Source organism: Megascapheus bottae, chromosome 5 (assembly GCF_031878675.1).
Source record: "Megascapheus bottae isolate mThoBot1 chromosome 5, mThoBot2.hap1, whole genome shotgun sequence".
Taxonomy (NCBI): Eukaryota; Metazoa; Chordata; class Mammalia; order Rodentia; family Geomyidae; genus Megascapheus; species Megascapheus bottae.
The window spans coordinates 47271319-47292071 of NC_143513.1; the positions used below are offsets into that span (position 1 = coordinate 47271319).

At 36.7% G+C, this 20753-nt stretch overlaps 1 non-coding gene and 1 pseudogene across 1 annotated transcript; one reads left to right on the forward strand and one right to left on the reverse strand.

The window, feature by feature from the left end:
- Positions 1-5813: 5813 nt before the first annotated feature.
- Positions 5814-5920, reverse strand: LOC150063336 (U6 spliceosomal RNA). Its single transcript, XR_016535664.1, has one exon. It is a non-coding gene; the product is annotated as a U6 spliceosomal RNA (small nuclear RNA).
- A 10818-nt stretch (positions 5921-16738) lies between these two features.
- Positions 16739-18853, forward strand: LOC150063337 (26S proteasome regulatory subunit 4-like; annotated as a pseudogene).
- Positions 18854-20753: the final 1900 nt, after the last annotated feature.

Genomic DNA, 20753 nt, shown 5'->3' on the forward strand with positions numbered 1-20753 from the left:
ATCTACTATCCATCTGATTTAGGACTGTTGATGGCACATCTATCATCAGTCTGAAGCAGTGTTGTCAGGTTTCTCCACTGGAATGTCACCATTTTCTCCCTTTGCTTGGAAAGAATTCATGCTGTGCAGCACAAATTTAAAGCCTGGAGAATAATGCTCCATGTCCTTGACAGTGAAATGTTTACACAAATTATGTAGCTACCTTCACCAGAGAATATTTGTGTATTCTCCATTATGTATTTATGTAGCCATTTTTATACAAATAGGAACTCAGGTACATATACTTTATATTTTAAGGTACAGTCCAATAGTGCTTTATTTGCTTTTGCAATCAGGAATGCTTACATCTTTTAGCTTCTCTGACCTTTCGTTATTCCCTTATTGTTGTGTTAACTCTCTGAACACTTCCTTTTAATTTTACTAATTACTTTTGTTAGCATGCATTGATGCTAAAATTGAGAGGTTTCAATGTAATAGTTTTATAGATGGCTATATTTTGATCATATCTGCCCCTTATTATTTATTTCTCTTTTCCCTATCTCTTCCTCCTTTAATATTCTTGATATGTGTTTTATCATGTCCTGTTCTTATGAACAGATAACTTTCTACCATCTTAGAAGATATTATATGTTTATCTTTGTTGGTCCCTATTCCATCCTGAGAATCAGCCATTTCTCCAAGTAGACTTAATTTTTATGGTTGAAAAATGATTACAAAAAATATGCATGGACTGCACTAGAATTAACTCCAAATGGATCAAAGACCTGGAGGTAAAAGCTGACACACTGAAAACTTTACAAGAACGAATAGGAGATACATTAGGCATCCTTGGCACAGGTAGAAACTTTCTCAATAATGACCAAGAAACACAACAAATCAGAGAAAGGCTGGATAAGTGGGACTGCATTAAACTGCAGAGCTTCTGTATGGAAAAGGACATAGCTAGTAAATTAATTAGGAAGCCTACAGAATGGGAGAAGATCTTCAATATCCATACAACTGACAAAGGCCTCATATCTAAAATATATCAACAGCTCAAAAAATTGAATCACTCCAAAACTAACGTCCAAAGTAACAACCATACCATTAAAAGATGGACCAAAGACTTAAAGAGAGTCTTCTCTGAAGAAGAAATAAAAATGGCCTATAGACACATGAAGAAATGCTCGACATCTCTAGTCATAAAAGAAATGCAAATCAAAACAACTCTGAGATTCCACCTCATTCCAATTAGAATGGCCAGGATCAAGAAAGCTAATAACAACAGATGTGAGAAGGGATGTGGCCAGGAGGGATCACTACTACACTGATGGTGGGAGTGCAAACTCATTCAACTACTATGGAAAGCAGTATGGCAGTTTCTCAAAAGACTAAACATAGAGCTCCCCTATGACCCAGCAATTCCACTACTAGGCATTTACCCATTGGTCCAGAAACAAGGGCATACTAAATCCACTAGCACAACCATGTTCATTGCAGCACTATTTACCATAGCAAAAATATGGAACCAACCCAGATGTCCCACAGTTGAAGAGTGGATCAACAAGATGTGGTATTTATACACAATGGAATTCTATGCTGCTGTCAGAAAGAACGACGTTGCCCCATTTGTAAGGAAATGAAAAGACTTAGAACAAATCATATTAAGTGAAGTAAGCCAGACTCAAAGGAACATAGGCCCTATAGTCTCCCTCATTTGTCATAATCAGTAGAAACCTTGGGTTCTCCTTGCAGAGATTTACAATAGAACACAATCTAGAGACATTAGGCCAAATAGTAAGACACTAAATGTAAGGACCTCCAGGATAAGGAAACAAAAGCCATATGAGTGACTGTTGTCCTTAATGTACTATGTTATCTCTCATCTTTTATACCATCCCTTGGTTATCTTATATTGTTACAATATTTCACCTTGTTATCTGATATATTTTATATGTGCTTAATTGGTTATTTGAAATTGGATAGGGAAGGGGGGAAATCAAGATAAGCAGGGAGAGGGTAGGAGGGAAATGGGGACCATGTCATGAGAAAGGGTATCAATGTTTGTGAAGTTATGCACCTTCTATCTGGTGAATATAATGTAATCCTTCTATTAATCACAATAAAAAATATTTAAGGGGCTGGGGGTTTGGCCTAGTGGTTGAATGTTTGCCTAGCATACACGAAGATCCGAGTTCAATTCCTCGGTACCACATACATTGAAAAAAAAATCCAGAAGTGGTGTTGAGGCTCAAGTGGTAGAGCTCTAGCCTTGAGAAAGTCCAAGGACAGTGCTCAGGCCCTGAGCTCAAGCCCAGGACTGGCAAAAAAATATTTTTTTAAATATGGTTGGTGCTTGATGCATTTGTTAGAATGGGCCCAGTCAGCTGATCATGCAAAGAAACCTACTTGTGTGTACCAACCAATGCATACATTTATATTCATATGTATTTTCTTTCACGTGCAACTTTCTTTATAGTGGACTAAATAGTATTTCATATTGATTTCTCTGTTTACAGTCTATCAACAAACGGGTTGATCCAGACTTCTTTCCTTGCTTTACTTTAAATTCTAATTCCAATGATCAGAAACCTGGCTCTTAGTTTACACAATTTACTTGTTTAGAAGTTTAATTCCTGTACAAATTTGTAGGGATTTTAGAAATGCTTAATTATACCTGGAAGATAAAATATTTATTCCATTAATGTTCTTACTCAGTGGATTTGAAGAATCACTCTTAACTTTTACTTTCTTAAATCATTAGTATGAATGAAGCAGGTTTTATTGACTATCACTATTAATACACAAAATGTATAGATATAACAACAGTGCCTATCTGAAATTAATAAGCTATGGGAATTGAAACATAAAAATGTATAAATTAATTCCAAGTTTCCTCCAAAATGTATTTTGGTAAAATGAATTAACTTTTAATATCATATACTAGTCTTGTTATTGATAGTTTTCATGTAACATTTTTTATCCCTCGCCTCTCTCTTTCCTTCCTTCTTTATTCCTTCTTTCCTTCCTTCCTTCTCTTTCTCTTTCTCCCTTTCTCTTTCTCTGTGTCTTTTTCTTTCTTGCTCTCCTTCCAGCTGGTTACCTGTGTGATATATCTGCTGGGGAACAGAAAAGAATATAGCTGGCTCTTTGTTTAGATTATTGTCAGAGTTCTGTGTTCCAGTAAAGATTGAAGTAGCATTATTCCATGTGAGATCCAAAAATGGCTTCCATTTTTTTCTTTTTTAATTTAGATTTTTCATTGTAATTAATAGAAGGGTTACATTATATTTACCAGATAGAAGGTGCATTACTTCACAAACATTGATACCCTTTCTCATGACATGGTCCCCATTTCCCTTCCTCCCTCCCTCTCCCTGCTCATCTTGATTTCCCCCTTCCCTATCCAATTTCAAATAACCAATTAAGCACATATATCAGATAAAACAAAAAATGGCTTCCATTTTTTAAATTGTTTTGTCCATTCCAAATATTTTCCTAGTGATTATACCATGTCATATATCATGGTGTACCAGCTCAAAAGTATCTCTGTGGGATATCACTTCTCAACTCTTTCTAGAAGCATCTCACATTTACATTGTCCCTTGTTATTATTTTATTTCTCTAAATACTTCAAGGTGCCCTTCTCCTTTTAGATACCTACAATTACCTTTCGCTTTGCAGGCTAAAGCAAGCCATTCCTGTCAAATGGATATATGTAAACATTCTCAGTTTGAGCTCATTGATCTTTTCCTTTTAGTTTACCACATCTGAAGGAGCACTAATTAGAGACAGATCCATAGCAGAGTGCTTACCAAACATAGAAAAGGTTTATCATGATTCAAAAGTCCAAATAAAGTTTCAAGAGGCATATCTCTTTTTCAAGTAACTTTTTCTTTAAGGGATAAAAAAAGCACAGGTTTATCATAGAAAACAAATATTAGCTTACTCCTCCAAATTTATTTCTAGTTTTACATTCAGCAGATTAAAATATATTAGCATTCTAATCACAGATCCTTTTGGACATTCAAAGTACAAAATGTATGAATCAAATGATCTGATCTTTTTTTTAGACATTTCTTTTTTCTGGATAGCTTGTGCTTTTAACTTACTCTTACTTGTCATATGCTCATGTTTTCCTTCTTAGCATGATCTGATGTTAGGAGCTGACCAATAGAAGAAGCAGTCATGGTCCTGTACATTGTGCCCTTTTCAATGAATGCCACAAGACCTCTCCTTCATACTGAACAACGCTTCTTAAGTCTTTAAAGAAAGAAATCAGGTCTCTCTGCCTGTTGAGCAAGTTCAATTTAAAATCTTGTGGGGAGAATTTCACAGCAGGCAAGCAGAAACAGTTTTACTGCCTCTATTTTCAGAATCTCTTTTCAAATTACAATAATATACCTAAGAAGCGTATAAGAAAAGACAATCTTTGTGGGCTAAAACAGAGCTTTTGCCCTTTAAACTCCTACTACCAGTAAAGGAATTACTTCATTTTTAAACATTTATTTTCCAGCTCTAAATTCAATACTTGAGGAATTGTTATCTTCTACCAGAGGCAAAGAAAGAAACACTTCTGTAAAATATCTGTTTTCTATAAGTAGTAGAAACATTCAAATTGAAAGCCCTCTCCTAATTTGTCTCTCTGTGTAAGTATGTGATGAGTATTCATTTCCCAAAGATATATATTTTTATTTTTTATTTCAATGTATAGATAAGTTACAGTTATATTCTCCAGATAGAGGGTGCATTACTTCTCATTGGCTATCCCTTCTTATGTTTCTGTCCCCATTTCCCTACATCCAACACCTCCCCTCATTTTCCCCTCCTATTTCAAATAAACAAGTAAACATCAATATAATATACCAGGTAACAAAGTGGGATACTGTAACAATATGAGATTAACCAAAGGGCAACACAAGAGAAGAGAGAAAAACATAATACAAAAAGAATAACAGCCACTTATAATTAAGTTCTTGTTTCCATGTCTTGGAGGTCCATTAATTTGGCCTCATCCTTTATGGCCTTATGTATTTAGGGTTTAGCTATTGTAATCCTCTCCTAGGATGTGTATAATTATTACAGATGAGGGAAACCATTTCTATGTTCCTTTGAGTCTGGCTTACTTCACTTAATATGATTTTTTTTCTAAGTTTTCCATTTCTTTACAAATGGGGTTATGTTGTTCTTTCTGACAGCAGCATAGAATTTCATTGTGTATAAATACCACATCTTGTTGATCTGGGTTGGTTCCATATTTTTGCTATGGTAAATAGTGCTGCAATGAACATGGTTGTGCTAGTGGATTTAGTATGCCCTTGTTTCTGGACCAATGGTTAAATGCCTAGTAGTGGAATTGCTGGTCATATGGGAGCTCTATATTTAGTCTTTTGAGGAACTGCCATACTGCTTTCCATAGTGGTTGAATGAGTTTGCACTCCCACCAACACTGTAGTAGTGATCTTTCCTGGCCACATGCCGGCCAGCCTCTGTTATTAGATTTCTTTATCATGGCCATTCTAACTGGAGTGAGTGAGGTGGAATCTCAAAGCTGTTTTGATTTGTATTTCTTTTGTGGCCATTTCTTCATGTGTCTATAGGCCATTTTAGTTTTTTCTTCAGAGAAGTCTCTTTTTAAGTCTTTGGCCCATCTTTTAATGGGATGGCTGTTTCTTTGGAGATTTGTTCTGGAGAGATTCAATTTTTTTAGCTGTAGATATATTTTAGATAAGAGGCCTTTGTCTGTTGTATGGTTAGTGAAGATCTTCTCCCACTCTATGGGCTTTCTATTTAACTTGCTAGCTATGCCCTTTGCCATACAGAAGCTCTGCAGTAATAATATGGAACATTTCACGAGTTTGCATGTCATCCTTGCACAGGGACCTAGCTAATATTCTCTGTATCATTCCAGTTTTAGTATATGTGCTGCCGAAAGGAGCACTCAAAAACATTTTTAAAATTTTGGGGAAAAATTGAACTCAGACCCTGAGATCAAGCCCCAGGACTGGCTAAGTAATAAATTAGAATAAATCTCAAAAGCAGGGTGCCCGTGGCTCATGCCTGTAATCCTAGCTACTCAGGAGGCTGAGATCTGAGGATTGCAGATCAAATCCAGCTCAGACACTAAAGTCTGTGAGTCTTATTTTTATTAAGCATCAGAAAACTGGAAGTGGTACTGTGGCTCAAGTGGTAAAGCACTAGCCTTGAGCTGAGCAGCTCAGGGACAGCATCTAGGCCCAGATTTCAAGCCCCATAGCCAACAAAAAACAAACAAACACACAAACCAAAACAAAACAAAAAATCTAAAATTGGGATGTAGTGTAAGTTTTTTTATAGCTCGATATCCATTTCTTCCATAATTCAGAAAAACACTTTCAAAACAACGATGTTGAAGCCCAACCTGTATACAAAGTGGCATCGATGATGTAGTTAATTTTATAAAATTTAACTATAGATACATATCCTGTTTTTAAGAATGATATACAACATTTATTATAGAAGCTTTAAATGACTGTGACTATTTCAACATTTTACCTTTGCTTCTCTTTCTCTTTTCCTCTTATCTCCCTCCTCCCTGTCTTTCTCTCCTTTCCACTGTTCTGATAATTCCTCCTCTTTTGTCTTTTCTTTCTCTTCTTTTTCTTACTTTATCTGTCTTACTCCCCCATGTCTTCTTTTTGCTTCCTTTTTTTCAGATAAAACATTGAAATCAATATAATTTCAGATGTTTCTCCCTCTTTCATGCTGGGATCTAGTCAGAACATATTATGTATGACCAATAGACACTTTGAACAAAAAACTTGTTTCACTAAAATTCATAGCTTATTTTTATTGTTATCATTGGGTTACTGGTACCAGAATTCATAACATACTGAAAATAGAACCTAAACAATATGTGATCGGCAAGAAAAGTAAAAATTCACATGGCAGAAATTGGAATAACACTTTGGGAAAGCAATATTAAAATTGTCACTTGAAATAACCTGGCAAGTCAGTAATGTCTTTTATAGCTTAGTGAAAATATTGGAAACAAAATTCTGATACTGAGTATTGTCTACTCTAGACTATAGGATTGATAAGAGCAGGCAAGCTCAGGAAAGAATTCTCAGTTTGAATAGAGAGAGATGGAATGAAATGAGACATTCTTGAAAGTTAAGAGGAGAAGTTTCCAAGAAATATTATTGTATCTCCATTTCTGACAAAAGATAGAATTAAGGAAAGATAAGGTTGTAATATCAACCTTATGACAAACATTGTATACATCTTATGACCAGATAATAATTGCTAGAAGCATCTTCAACAGTGTTAGTAGCAGGTAATACATTTTAGTTGGAAAGGCTTACTGAAGACTTAGAAGAAGCTAAAAATATTTTTAAATGTTCTGTGCAGCTTAAGATGCCTGTATTTAAGTATATGTAGAAAGATATCCTCAGACAAATTGCAGCTGGACTATTTGTATATAATGTTGACTGAAATTAGATAAATAGTACTCCACTTAATTCTTTGCGCTATATAACCAAGAAAAGCACTGGTCTACAATAAAACAGACATTCCTTATTGGATACTTAAATTAATTTTTGTTTCTGATTTTCTATTGGAAGGGATAAAAATTATATTTCCACACAATTTCCTAAGAGGATAATGAAAAAAATAATTATATCCCAGAGGGTGGATTTAAAGGTATGAAAAACAATAGACTAGGATTCATTCAAAGACAAATCAGAGGTCATATAATGTTCTCCATACCCTGAATAGAATCCCATTTCTGTTCTAATTTGTATTAGCAGCGCTAAAAACTGACAATTGCTGCAGCCTGCTCCATATGGGGCAAAATCTTTAGTTTCACTACTATATATTTGTAACCTCTGGTCAATGATACTGGGATCCATGAATTTGCAATGACTGAGAATTAGGATATAAGTGGGTAGGGTATTATAGAAAATGCAAATGAAGATAATTCACATGAAAGAAAAACTTTGTTTTTTTTATCTTTTGACAATATATGGCCAGAATGTCGTTTCCTTTGACACCCTCATTTGTTAAAATATTGCTTATCTTTCTCTGCTGACTGTCTTTGTCTTGACTGAATTTTTCAGGTACTACTTTATTGTCCTTTAATTCATCTCTTAGTCTAGGTAATGTGAATAGCTACATTGATACAGGGGAATATTACTGACACTTGTGAACAAAAGAACTTGATCATAGCTTTATATCTCCATGGGCCTAATGATGGGTCTATTTCCAAATATGTAATTGGTATAAACAAAGCTTAAAAAGACTCAAGTTTCAATTTTTTGGGTTAAGATGGAAAAATTCAAGATAGCTCTTTTCTTATACCAAGAGTATCTATTCTAGCCAAGTGCCAGTGGTTCACAACTGTAATCTTACCTAGTCAGAAGGCTGAAATCTGAAGCTCACAGTTCAAAGCCAGTCCTGGCAGGAAAGTCTGTGAGATTCTAATTTCTGATTTACCCTTCCCCCCACAAAAAAAGCCAGAAGTAGAGCTGTGGCTCAAGTAGTAGAGCATTGGCCTTGAGTTTAAAAGCTCTGGAACAGCATTCAGACCCTGAGTTCAAGCCCCAGAATGGGCACCAAGTAAGAGTACTTATTCTAAAATAGTTTCAAATCAATTTCTGGAACTTTCTCTCAGCTTAGCACTCTTAATTGATGAGGTCTCCTCTGTGTGACTTTCCAAACTTGTTTATTTCTCATGTCATATTGATGACATAATCTCTGAAATTATCTGTATAGTAAGATCTTTAAACTCAGTACAGCCATTGATCTGAACTGAATAAATATATTATGGTGTCTGAAAAATATTTTCAAAATGTGGAGGTGAATTGCTCATATATATCATTCTTAGGAATTTCAACCATGAATTAAGTCCCTTCCTTTCTCTTGGGCTACATATCACTTGTGTTCCACGGTAAAAGAAGAAAGAATATGGATATACGTCAGAGGATGGTTTGGTCAGACTGGGAAATGGTTCTCATGCTTTTGAGCATATTTTCCCAGACCAAATACAATTAAGATATACCACCTAAACTTCAAAGGATTTTGAGAAATGTAGGCTAGCTATGTTCTCCAGATACAGTGTCAATAATGTTCAAAATAACTTGTCCTTTCTGACATGTTACTTTTCCTGTTACCCTAATTTCATGTCACCTTCCATTCATTCTCAAAAGCTCTAATACATAGTTATATGAAGTCAAAGGAAGACTAGTCAGATCTTTGTCCCTGTCTTTATGATCTGAAACTACCTCTCCTCAATAGGAATCTGAGGATTTATTTTTGTTTTTCTGCTTCTTTTTTTAAAACCACTCCTCTGGACTAGGTCATAAATATTTCTTGAATAATCTAGTTTGAAAGACAAATAGCTAGTTTTACCACTGTACAGTGCTGGTAGTTTATTGTACACTTCTGTAATTTTAGCAATGAGGTTTCAACATCTCCAAATCTAATATTAACATTCTTTTAATTGATTCCTCACTATATAAGTCCTATCTATGTGGGTTTCCATTTCCTAAGATTGAAATTAAATCCCAATAGGGTGTTCAATGCATCTCAATAATAAAACATCTTGAATCTCCAATGGCTTTTCCTCTGTTCCTTAAGCCATCAAGTCTTGAGACACAGGCAGTTATTTCCTCCCCTTGAATAAAACATGCAATTTTAGGTCTTGCATTCTTTCCTTTCTCTCCCCCAAATATCCTTTCTCCCTTCCCCTCCTCTCATTTGGTTTCTCTGCCTTCTTGATGTAACTATCCTTTAAGGCATAACTCAAATGTCACATCCTTTACAAAGCTTCTCTTTCTTAATATCCATAATCTGAATTAATCAATCAGATTTTCTCTTCTGCTCCCAAAGGAAATGTTTATAGTTTTCTAAAATCATTTATCACTGTGCCCTTGCATTGTAGTTATTTGTATTTGTGTCACTTTAGCTTCACTCAGAACAGACTGTGAAAATCTTGATAGTTGTTCAAGCATCTTATCCATCTCTCTGTGTCTCCAGACCGTGCACAGTAATTACACACCTGTGGGACTGCGGCATAAACATCCAGAGATCTGTTTATCAATATGTAGTTCCTCACTCTGTATCTCTTTGCTTCTTAGTGAAGCAGAATAAATGATTCTTAGGAATTAACTGATAGTGAAAAATACAGAGAAAAATACAGGCTGAGAAGAGAAAATGTAATTGATATTAAATGTAATTACCCAAGTAAATCTTCTACAGTAGTATAGATCAGTGGTCATAAATGGACATGATGCTTTTACATTAAAACAAAGTTTCTTATGATCTAAGTCATGTTTAGATACTTAACGGTATGAATGATTTATATGTCAAGAATATGTTCTTTATGGCTGTGAAAAAAGAGGCAAAACTACTGGCAATATATGAATGAATAAAACTTGTCTCTGAAGGACTTACGCAAAAAAAATAGGAAAGCCAGGATATCAGTGACTGATAAGTATCTGTAAGTTAAATGAGCTTTGTAGGTGACACAATTGGAGATTAGAATAGCCTTTATCATGGAGAATGTCAACTTTTGCCTCTCCTTCTGTGTTACCAAGTCAATAACTACTACCTGTTTACTATACACAACACCCCCCCCACACACACACAGAGTTAGAACTCCACAAGTTGCTAATTGCAAGATGCATTTTAGTGACAAAAAATCTTTTTTCTGGTCTTTATAATGTGGCTCTTTCACATTCACTGGGTCCTTGAGGGTCAGAATCTTGCATATTACTATCTATAAAGTTGGGTTTTATGACTGAGCTTCTACATCAGACTCTCTGGAGGCACTGGAATATTCTGCTGTTGCTGAAACCTCACCTAGAACTTCAGCTAATTTGTGTGTAGATATAATACTCTTCTAACAATGACTGAAAGTTTGTTCCTTCATGTCTCACAGAAGATAGAAAAGTCATATTCCACAACAGTGATTAACATACTACAGAGAAATGGTTCTAAATTCTGATTCTTTCTTCCATACCTGTGATTAGGTTATGGTTTAAATCCCAGCTTCTGATTTGGTCATGTAAAGGAAACTGTTTCTTTGGTCATTGAGTTGCTGGACTGTTCTTGCATATCCTTAAGTTTAATCCTATCACCATGCCAGTTTCACTCTCAGCTTTTTTTTTTTAACCAGCCCTGAGACTTGAACTTAGGGCCTGAGCACTGTTCTTGGGTTTTCTCAAGGCTAGAGCTCTACCACTTAAGCCACAGCACCACTTCCAGCTTTTTCTATGTAAGAGACACTGAGGAATCAAACCCTGGTCTTCGATCATTCTAGGCAAGCACTCTACCACTAGGACAAACTCCCAACCCCTCTCTTCTTCTTTTATATTAGCTAGCTTACTGTTTTCTAGTTTAAAGAATCTTGATATGTGTCTGATCTCCTTGTGGTCTTGGTTAGTGCATGACACTGTGATTTCTATTTGCAGCAATAATTGTTTCATCAACAATGTGACACAATTAGTTCTTTGATTAGTCTTATTTCCTTGGTCTGAGTGTTTGTATGAGCACAATCATAGGATTTTTTTTTTGCCAGTCTCGGGGCTTGAACTAAAGGCCTAGGCTCTATCCTTGAGCATTTCTGTGCTCAAGGCTAGCACTCTACTACTTGTGCCACAGTGTAATTCCAGCTTTTTATGTTTATGTGGTACTGAGAAATCAAACCTACGGATTCATGCATGCTAGGCAAGCACTTTACCACTAAGCTACATTCCCAGCCATCCTTCATAGGAAATTTTTTTTTGTGGGTCATAAGGCTTGAACTCTGCCTGGGCACTGTCCCTGAGCTCTTCAGCTCAAGGCTACCACCCTACCCCTGGACCTGGGCATTGTCCCTGAGCTAATCAACTTGAGTCACACTTCCCATTTTCTAGAGTTTAATTGGAGATAAGAGTCTCAGGTCCTTTTGTGCCTGAGCTGGCTTTGAACCTTGATCCTCAGATCTCAGCCTCCTGAGTAGCTAGGATTATAGGCATGAGCCACCATGCCCAGTGTTCATAGGACTTTTTGTAAGTTACTGTACAACATATGCAAAGACAAATATCATCATTTACTTCTGTGTTTATAGCAGTGATAACCTTGCTTTATCCTCTGATATTGCTCATGCATTATTAACTTGGTTCCTCTTTTTCTCATCCTGATTCTTTTTTCATACATTTAATGGTAAAGGTGTGAAACCAGATGGAATATCAAGGGCATAAGGCAGCTTATAAAGTTTTGTCACTAAAAGTACAAAACTTTGCTATATTCCTCCCAAAATATTAGATCTTATCTGTAAAAGGCAACAGCAGTATCTTTGGCTTCATTGTGAAACTTATAAGCAGAATTAAGATAAAAAGCTTATTCTAGTGGGGTGCAAGTGGCTCATCCCTGTAATCCTAGCTACTTAGGAGGCTGAGAACTCAGGGTTGTGCTTCAAAGCCAGCCTGGGCAGGAAAGTCCAAGAAACTCTTATATCTAATTTACCAGAAAACTGGAAGTGGAGCTGTGCTTCAAAGTTATAGTGCACTGACCTTGAATGTAAAAGCTCAGGGACTGGGCTGAGACCCTGAGCTCAAGCACCATAACAAGAAAAACAAAAAAAAAATAGGCTTATTATAGCACTTAACATATATTAACATATATTACATGCTTTATAATCATTATCCATGACAATGGTATGCTTCTAAATTATTTGTTAAAAAATAACCAAACAAATAAATCATTAGAGTAAAAAGAAAACTGAAGAAAAATTCCCTTCCCCTATCTTTTACCTGCTTCCCCTCCCATTTTAATGATTTTTTGGTTCAAATTTCTTTTTAGATTTTTAATGACAAAATATGGTTTTTCTACTATTCACTTTAAGTAAAAACTTTAGATCTCATGTTTCAGAACATCAGTGTGTTTGTGTTTGGCAATCTGATATTAGCTTTACTCTTTCGTAAATGTATTATTAGTCAACTTTAAAGAGATGTAAATAAAATGGACATATAATAAAGGATCTGTAATATTACATGCAGGTAGAATACCAAATCTGTAATAATAAGACTAATGGATTGAATTTTCAGTGTGTTTATCGTGAACTTAAATAATTGGATCTGATTAAGTATTTAAATATTTAAATATTTAAAGACAGAAGACAATTTCCTTGAACGATGTACTGCTAAGGAAAGCTAACTATAGAAATATATATTGTATATATGTGTTTTTGGTTATTTGAAGTCAGATAGGGAAGGGAGGAAAACAAGATGAAGGGCGGGGGTTGGGGGGAGGGAAATGGGGACCAAGACATGAGAAAGGGTATCAATGTATGTGAAGTAATACACCTTCTATCTGGTGAATATAATGTAACTCTTCTAAAAAAAAAAGTTAAACCTTTCAGAAGGCTGAGTTTTCTGGAAAGGTCAAAAAGTCCTGGCTTAACAGGAATCTGGATTTCTATCCTGGATGTAGGCTATTAGGAACAAATGGCCTGGAAGCTTGGGGGTAGGCTAAGGTTTATGCAAATTATAAGGTGCTTACTGTTTAGCTCTAGTTCCCAAGATAAGGAAGTCAATCATCTTTCACTTGTGTATGAAGTATTATCACATGTAGATATTTATGTCTTAGTCTCTGCACGTACTTTCTTGTATGAAATAGTAATAATAATAATAAATGTGGGTTTGGAACATTGGCATCTGAAGCTGGTGAAAGGTGACAGGGCCTCTGGTACCCCAAACCTCAGGTCCATAGTCAGATCACCATTACTGCCTTGCCCCAAGTAGCCCAGATGTCCGACGCAGGTTCCAGCATCTACTTTTCAAACTCACTCCTCAGTGGTATTGTATTTCCTCAAGAAAGTACAATACACATCTAATTATGCAGAAATTCACCCATGAGGTCTCAACATAGTGAGACAAATGGGAACATATGGACAACACAGGTGTGTGGTGCCTCATGACTGAATTATGCATACATAATGTATTTATTATAAAAGGAAATTTTTGTACCATACCAGAAACTTAGATGTAAAGATGTTATGAAAGCCTGTATCATGTAATTATACTTTTGTTTTGATAAATTGCCTTCACTACAGATAAAAAATTGGAAGTCGGTTGTGGGTCCATCTCATAGGAAACATCTATGAGACATAAATGTAACAACTTACCTGAAATGACCATGGTTGTTGTGTTTGTTAGGCTTACCCAGGAAAAAAATGGCTCCTTCCCTTTGTTTTCCCTCCATGCTCATATGACTCTTCCTAGAGGTTCCCACTCAGCATCTGTACCTCAGGTAACTGGTAGACTTGGAGGCAGTGGGAGGTTCTCCCCGGGTTCTGAGATCACTTCCACATTCATCATGGCCACTCCTCTTCCTGCCCTCTCCCTATACCACCTCAGTTTTACTATGAGTCAGCCTCTACATGCCTCCATCTTGTGTGGGCCAGTAGTGTGAGGTCTTGTAGTAAACTTTCTCCTTTGCCTGAATGACTCATTTGAACAACCAATGCTGGAGGAGGTATGGGGGAAAGGAATGCTACTACACTGTTGGTGGGAATGGGAACTAGTACAACCACTCTGGACATCAATCTGAAGGTTCCTCCAAAACTAAACAAAGGGTCGGAATTTTGGCCGAGTGGTAGAGTGCTTGCCTAGCATGCACAAAGACTCAGGTTCAATTCCCCAGTACCACATACATAGAAAAAGCTGGAAGTGGTGCTGTGGCTGCAAAGTCCAAAGACAGTATCCAGACCCTGAGTTCAAGCTCCAGGACTGGCAAAAACAAAACAACCCACAACAACAAAATAAAACTAAAGAACTTCCTTATGGCCCAGCCATACCACTCCTAAGCATCTATTCTGCACATGAGCCAGGGTATGATCCTTAGGACACTTGCTCATCATCCATGTTCACTGTTGCACTATTGTACTATTCATAAACCAAGATATGGAAATGGCACATACTCTCTCTAAGTTAAGTCTAAAAGACACTGGATATGACAAATTATACAGAATTCTAGATACATACAGTGAGACCCTTAGGAGAGAATCACAAAGGTACAATGTCTAGGTACCTCTTCATAACTATATGAAATAATATATATACTGACCCAAACTCTAAGATATGGAAACAAAAAACCCTTTTTTGGTTGTTTTTAGTTTGTTGATTCTGTCTTCTTTACCTTATGTATGATGAATTCATGTGTATATCTGTAGGAGATGGGGAGAGCACAGAACTCAAGGGAAAAGGGTAAAAACTACATTAGTGGCGCTTACTAGAGACTGATGAAAGACACTATACAATTCATAGGTGGAGATGGGAAAGAGGGAGTGGGAGAGCATGAGGCAGCAGAAGACGCTGCACAAAAGGAAATGTATTCACTACCTGATCCATGTAATTGTAATTTATCTGCATATCAGCTCTATTACAACAAAGCAAATTTAAAGGAAGAAAAAAGAAAGAACAAAAGAGGAGGGCTACTCAAAATTATGTACTTTTAAAGACTACAAATATTGGGCCAAAATGCACTCCAGAAAGGTGATAAAATATACTGTTCCAGAAAAAAGTAAAATATAAAGCTCCCATCATCTAAATAATGATAATAATTATGAAAGGAGAAAAAGAGATCACTAAGATTGTATAACAATATGTTGCTTGCTTACCAAACATCGGTCAAAGGTGAAACAGACTCATTTATCACAGCTCATGTTGGACTCTCAGAGGTCATTACAAATAAAACTAAAAGTAGCAATGGATGAAAAATCATTTCTCTGTTCCTCTTGTGTTTAAACCCTTCATACATTAGAACACTCCTATTTCTGCTCTCACCAAAACCAAGGACCTCTTCACATATCATTTCTTTATTCATCTGAAGCCTCAAAGGAACTCAAGAGATTTCCGGCTGAGCAAGAGTGTAAGATTTCAAAGCTTATAATTTGCCCAATCACTAACTTACTATTTTCCCTAGGAAAACAAAATACATTCTGAATTCAAAACATGGTCAGAAAAGTTAATGATAGATGTTTTTACAAATGGAAAATTGGACTTCTTCATTTCCATGAGGAGGAACATGACTAAGTTGTAAATATGAGTTCCTTTGCCAGACAAGCAAAGTGTGAAATTCCTGATTGTTAATTTGAAGGATAGAGATTATCTGGCAGGTAATAGGTTTAAGCCAATAGGTTTATTTCTTAAACTATAACAATAGTTATCGAAGTCACTGGATCATCAAATTATTATAGATTATTATTATAGAATGACTCCCTATTTGACAGTGAATTCAAATGGGAAAATGTCTATGCTCTCACATCTAGGTCATTTCACTGCTTTAAAATCTTTGCTGTTTACTCAAACACTATAATTGTGAATTCTCAGTGCTGTCTTTCTCTCTTGGTGCTCCATTTATTCTAGATAGAGTAAACTCCGTATCTAGAGTAAATTCAGATCCAGAGAGGCTACTAACTGTGAAAAAAATCACAACTTTTCTAGCAGCATAATTCTCAGTTACTCAAATTTATACCAAATTGCTCAAATATTTATACTCAGTAGGCCAGAGCATCTACTACATGTAACTACATGCAGTAGGCTACATAATGCCTCTACTTCTGATATAGACATTTTACCTTCCAACAGATCTAAAAATTTAACCTCACTTAAGTTAAACATTGTTTATGGGTTGGATGAGGTTATCAGAACTACTATTTTGGTTTGCAAACACCACTTGATGTTTAAGGAGACATATTTTTTATAAAATTAAGAACAAGGACAGCGCCCGAGTCAAGATGGGTCTGAGTCAGAGCAGTGGTCATAGCCCCGGCGGTGGCAGGAAGGATGACAAGGACAAAAAAAAGAAATATGAGCCACCTGTACCAACTAGAGTGGGGAAAAAGAAGAAAACCAAGGGACTAGATGCTACCAGCAAACTGCCCCTGGTGACACCTCACACTTAGTGCTGCTTGAAATTACTGAAGTTAGAATTAAAGACTATCTTCTCAAGGAGGAAGAATTTATTAGAAATCAGGAACAAATGAAACCGTTAGAAGAAAAGCAAGAGGAAAGATTGAAGGTGGATGACCTGAGGGGAACCCTATGTCAGTGGGCATGTTGGAAGAGATCATCGATGACAATCATGCCATCGTGTCTATATCTGTGGGTTCTGAGCATTATGTCAGCATCCTTTCCTTGGTGGACAAGGATCTGCTGGAACCAGGTTGCTCAGTCCTGCTCAACCACAAGGTGCATGTGGTGACAGGGGTGCTGATGGATGACACGGACCCCCTGGTTACAGTGATGAAGTTGGAAAAGGCTCCTCAGAAGACATATGCAGATATTGGCGGCTTAGACAACCAAATCCAGGACATTAAGGAATCTGTGGAGTTGTCTGTCACCCATTCTGAATATTATGAAGAGATGGGTGTAAAACCCCATAAGGGAGTCATTCTTTATGGGCCACCTGGCATAGGTAAAACTCTGTTGGCTAAAGCAAATCAAACATCGGTCACTTTCTTGCGAGGGGTGGGCTCAGAACTTATTCAAAAGTACCTAGACTATGACAAATGAGGGAAACCATTGAGCCTAAGTTCCTTTGAGTCTGGCTTACTTCACTTAATATGATTTTTTCTAAGTCTTTCCATTTCCTAACAAATGGGTCGATGTCATTTTTTCTGACAGCAGCATAGAATTCCATTGTGTACAAATACCACAACTTGTTGATCCACTCATCAACTGAGGGACATCTAGATTGGTTCCATATCTTTGCTATGGTGAATAATGCTGCAATGAACATTGTTGTGCTAGTGGATTTAGTATGCCCTAGATTTTGGATGGTTGGGTAAATGCCAAGTAGTGGAATTGCTGGGTCATAGGGGAGTTCTATGTTTAGCCTTCTGAGGCACTGCCACACTGCTTTCCATAGTGGTTGAACGAGTTTGCACTCTCTGCAATAGAGCAAAACCTTGATATATAAGGCCATATAGTATGAAGCTAATTGAAAGGACCTCCAGGATACTGAAACAAAAGCCATATAATGAATGATTGTTGTCCTTAATGTACTATGTTATCTTTCATCTCCTTTGCTGTCTCTTGGGTATCTCATATTATTACAGTATCTCACTTTGTTATCTGATATGTTGAATTTATTTGTATTTGGTTATTTGAAATTTGATAAGGAAGGGGGGAAAACCAAGACGGGAGTGGGTGGTGGGTGGGGGGGAGGGTGATGGGTACCAAGACATGTGAAAGGGTATCAATGTATGTGAATTAATGCACCTTATATCTGGCAAATATCATGTAACCCTTTTATTAATCACAATAAAAAATTATTTAAAAAAATACCCCCCCCCAAAAAGTACCTGGGCAATGGACCCAAAATTATATGGGAATTGTTTCGAGTTGCAGAAGAAAACACACCATCCATTGTGTTTATTGATGAAATCGAAGCCATTGGGACCAAAAGTTACGATTCAAACTCTCGAGGTGAGAGGGAAATTCAGCGAACCATGTTGGAGCTGTTGAATCAGTTGGATGGCTTTGATTCAAGGGGGGATGTAAAAGTTACCATGGCCACTAACCGGATAGAAACTTTGGATCCAGCACTGATCAGACCAGTCCGCATTGACAGGAAGATCGAGTTCCCCCTGCCGGATGAGAAAACAAAGAAGCGCATCTTCCAGATTCACACTAGCAGGATGACACTAGCCGACCACATGACTCCAGAGGACTTGATCATGGCAAAGGATGACCTCTCTGGGGCTGACAACAAGGCTATATATACAGAAGCTGGTTTGATGGCCTTGAGAGAACGCAGAATGAAAGTAACAAATGAAGACTTCACAAAATCTAAAGAAAACGTTCTTCGTAAGAAACAATAAGGCACGCCTGAGGGACTCTATCTCTAGGAACCACTGCTGCCTTCAGGAAAGTGATGGGAGTTTCCCTGGCTCTCAAGTGGGATGTTGTTAGCAGCTGCCTGGAGGAATCCATGGGTCAGGTGATTTAACTACAAAACCCCCTTTGTCTTTGGGAATGTGGCCCATCCAGTAATCTCTATTGTCACTGTGCTGTGTTGCACTCTGCTTCCCAATAAAGTGTGCTTTACACACACACACACACACACACACACACACACACACACACAAATTAAGAACAAGGAAACACAGGTCAGACAATTTAAACACAATTGATTATTATTGGCATGGGCAACTTCTCTGTATCAACTGAGTTGTGTAATGAACATAAGGGAATTTAATCTAAAAAAAAAAAAAACAACTTTTAAATTGGGCACTGGTGGCCCATGTCTGTAATCTTAGCTACTCAGGAGGCTGAGATCTAACCATCAGAGTTCAAAGCCAACATAGGCAGGAAAGTCCTGAGACTCTTATCTCCAAAAGAACTAACAAAATAAAACAAACAAACAAAAAAAAATGGAAGTAGACCTGGGGCTCAAAGTTGTTGAGCAAGAGCCTTGAACAACAACAACAACAACAACAAAAACCCTCAAGGATAATATAGTATGACACTAAATGAAAGGACCTCCAGGATATAGAAACAAAAGCCATATAATGAGTGATTGTTGTCCTTAAGGTACTATGTTATCTCTCATCTCTTTTGCTGTCCCTTGGTTATCTCATATTGTTACAGTATTTTACTTTGTTATCTGATATATTGTATATATGCTTATTTGGTTATTTGAAATTGGATAGGGAAGGGGGAAACAAGATGAGGGGTGGGGAGGAGGGAGAGAAATGGGGAGCAAGAAATGAGAAAAGGTACCAGTATTTGTGAAGTCATGCCCCTTCTATCTGGTGAATACAATGTAACCCTTCTATTAATTACAATAAAAATATATGAAAAAAACCTCAAGGATAGTACCCAGGCCAAGTTCAAGCCCAGTGATAAACAAAATAAAAATCTTTGAGCCAAATGTTCACATTTGCTCACATATGTGATCATACCTATAAAGGAGTTAACAGCCAGTCTGGCAGGCAAGTCCATAGGACTCATTGCTAATCAAACACCAAAACGCTGGAAGTGGAGTTGTGACTAGAATGGTAGAACACTAGATAAGAAAAAGCTCAGGAACAACATCTAGGCCCTAAATTCAAATCTCAGGAACAGTACACAAAAATTACTTTGACTTTAAATTTTTTTACACCTTTGTAAAATTAGTCTTAGTCAAGACCAGGTAAAATAAATCTGCAAATAATACAGGCTTAGTGCCCATTGACTTCTTTGTCCAGTTATATGGTGTCTCATAGTTTATCAGACAGTGACATGATTAAGATAAAGCCTACCCAATGACTTTGCTGATGCAATCATTTTTAGATATGATATTAAATGATCACACAACTGAATGGAGAAGCAATTAACATTTCATGTTTCCATTTGTTCACTGATGCAAAGGTAGCTCTCACTCCTAAAAAAAAAATTAGGTAACTGTAACCCCTCTATACATTATCCCAACAATAAAATTAAAAAAATTAGATGACAGTTTTCCCCACTGTCTTATCAAAGGTAATGTGAAGATGGAGGATGTATGGCTTTAAAACATTTTCAAGTATCCACAAGAACTAAGTGCATGGGTTCATTTGAGTCCCATAGTGTTGCTTCAAAATCATAAAAATGAGTTTAAGAAATGAAAACTTGCTTAGTTCTCATCAAATTAGCCTCATGAATCTACTATAAACTCCTAGTCAGAATTTTGGCAATATTTTATTAGTCGACATATGAAAAGAGAGAACATTTTTTTTTAACTTGAACTCCTCATGGACAGAAAATGAAAGGAGAAATGTTGTCTTT